The sequence below is a fragment of the Hylaeus volcanicus genome, chromosome 5 (assembly GCF_026283585.1).
Source record: "Hylaeus volcanicus isolate JK05 chromosome 5, UHH_iyHylVolc1.0_haploid, whole genome shotgun sequence".
Taxonomy (NCBI): domain Eukaryota; kingdom Metazoa; phylum Arthropoda; class Insecta; order Hymenoptera; family Colletidae; genus Hylaeus; species Hylaeus volcanicus.
This window is the reverse complement of record NC_071980.1, coordinates 20,961,610-20,964,592: the sequence shown is the minus strand read 5'-3', so window position 1 is coordinate 20,964,592 and position 2,983 is coordinate 20,961,610.

The window sequence follows — 2,983 nt, the reverse complement described above, 5'->3', positions numbered from 1 at the left end:
ACTTGTTTCCGAGTTCTGTTTTTCGGAAATCATCGTTGGGTTGTTTTCTCTTGTACTCATTTTTGAGTTTTGTTTTTCGGAATCATCCTTGAGTTGTTTTCTCTTCTGTTCGTTTCATCGAACTAAAATCAACACTGCTCCTAAGTACGCTCTAAAGTACGTTCTTATATTCGCCTAATATTTGGTTTTTCTTGTTCTTCTAACACTGATCGGAACACGATCGTGTTGCCCGTGATATCACATCAAAAAGGCAGGGTGGTTGGGATGTGGTAGGGCGGGTCTCCATAAGCAGCAACCTCCACGTGGTGAGACCTGGGCCCTGATATTATTAATTGTGTAATTATTAATCGTATTACCATTAATACAATTCGTAGTTACATAGTAAGTAATATTAGCTAATCGGCTGCTACAGGGTAATCCGCTCGGTAGTAAATACAATTGACAACCACAACAATAGCCGACCGTCATAAAGTCTACAATGACGGTCGGTTATTATTGTGGTTGTCCATTCTTTCTACTAACGAGCAGATCACCCTGTTATACGCGTATAATTCATCATAAACATAGGATGAGTTTAGGGTATCTTCTGTGCTACATGTATATGCTTATCATACCTGATTTCAATAAATGGATTTATAAAGAGAGATAAAATATCAGCAGGACAAAAATCTATGCAAACATAACTTTTCATTAAGGGGTTAGTCGCAGCCAGGAAAATGAAAACATACACTTTCTTGTGTGTGTTTTTTTAAGGTATTAAATAATAATTTTTATGAATGAAATTTAAATATATGACAAAATATATCTTAAAGAACTATGAACAAATTTTTGTTTTAAAAAAAGGTTAATTCATTTCGTGAGCAAGAATTCTTCAAACTGGTATACCTGCAAACAAAAATAAAGGTAGATTTGGAGAATATATTAGACTAACGGGTCCCTGATCGAAGGATTTTGGAAAAAATTAATTTAAAACAAAATGACGTACATTTGAAGTTGAAGTTCAATTTTCGTTATAAAATGAAGTGCCTGAATAGAGAATAAAAAGAAAAGTATATAAGAAAAAGAAATCCTTCGATCAGGGATCCGTTAGTCTAATATATTTTCTAAATCTACCTTTAGTTTTGCTTTCAGGTGCACCAGTTTGAAGAAATCTTGCTCACCCCAAACCAAGTGGCCACCCACGCGATCGCCTGTTATGACGAAATGAATTAACCTATTTTTAAAACAAAAATTCTTTTATAGTTCTTTAAGACATACTTTGTAATATATTTACATTTCATTAATAAAAATTATTATTTAATACCTTACAAAAAACACACAAGAAAGTGTTCGTTTTCATTTTCCTGACTGCGACTAACTCCTTAAGGACCTAAAAAGATAATTCCAAAAGTGAGACGACGATGAAAATAAATTTGTGTATCAATCTCTTCGTATGCTCCGTCGACGTCGGTAAATGTAAAAATATTTCGACCTCGTTGAAATGGTAACAGTGCGTAGGGAAAGGATAGACACTGTTACGGCAGAATGGTAAAGTCGCATATTTATCGAATTCACGTTAGGAGTAAGCGCCATCTCATACCGATTATCTAAACTAAACTTGTCACGTAACTTGCTCTGCATTATCCACAAAATAACGGAACTCGTCTTTGGGAATGTTTTCACGATTTTTCGTTTTTCATTCTTATATTAGCATATTTTGGGTTGAATGAGGGCTCATTCGAAAGAGGAAGGTCCAACGAAGGGTGCTCCGGTCATTATTTGAGTCACAAAATCCATTTAATAACTTAAAAATACTTTCATTTTGCGGGTGTATTTTGCTCGACTTTTGTTCGACTTTGGACGCTCATATTATTAAATATCAATACACTCTCGTCCAATCATGACCAAAGCACCCTTCATTGGACCTTCCTCTTTCGAATGAGCCCTCATTCAGCCCAAAATATGCTAATATAAATGGTCATCAATTGAACTACTCGTTATAAACAATGATATGTTTATACTAAGCTAGCAATACAAGTAAATCTTTTGTTTTCTATAGACTATACAGTGGGTGTAGAAAGATTAATTTCCAAAAAACTAGGTAAAATTGTAATTTATTACCTTATTTTTGACAAACAATGACATTCTATAGAATGTCATAAATGTATACATATTCTCGGAAATCTCTAAAATAGATAGAGTACAAACAAAATACTTATTTATCTAAGTTGCGAAATTAACAAAAAAAAAAACCAATTAATCCATAGAAATATTGAAGCAATAAGTATTCGCACAACTGTTTAATTTTTAAAACTTGATTAAAAAAAAAGAAATTTACATTAATTTACAAGCATATAATACTTCCTTCGAGGGATTTTCTTTTGATTTTATAATTAGTGCAACTCTTCTAAGCATTAAATTAACTAAATTATTAGTTATTCGAAGTGGGATCTTCTTTCATTCCTCTATTACAGCCTTTTTTTTTAAGTACTTTAGTAGAAATTTGATGTTTTCTAATTCGTACGGACCAATAAACTCCGTAATAAATAAATGTGTTCACGTTACAAACTCTACTGTAAATGGTTCGTCATAAGAATCGTACAAATACTTATTGCTTCTATACTTTTACCCACCTTTCACAATTTTTTGTTAATTTTACAAATTATATTAACTAGTAAATGTTGTTTGGGCTATATCTATCTTAGAGACTTTCGAGAATATGCAAAGTATCATTGATTATAAAAAAAGAAGTTAAGAAACTACAATTTCACACAAAAGTTTTTTGTATCTATATGCAATTTGAATCTCTTTCGTATGATGGAATTCTCGATTCTGATTGGTAGTCGCCATTCAGTGGCGCCATCATGGCACTTAAACCTGCAACTAAAAAAAAAACAGGCGTTTCGTCTCTTCAAGAATACTCTATGGCTCCGACAATGAGTTTCCTTTCTATGAAACTATTTCGTAGTTTATGGCACACGGTACGTCGTATCGTATACGCGAT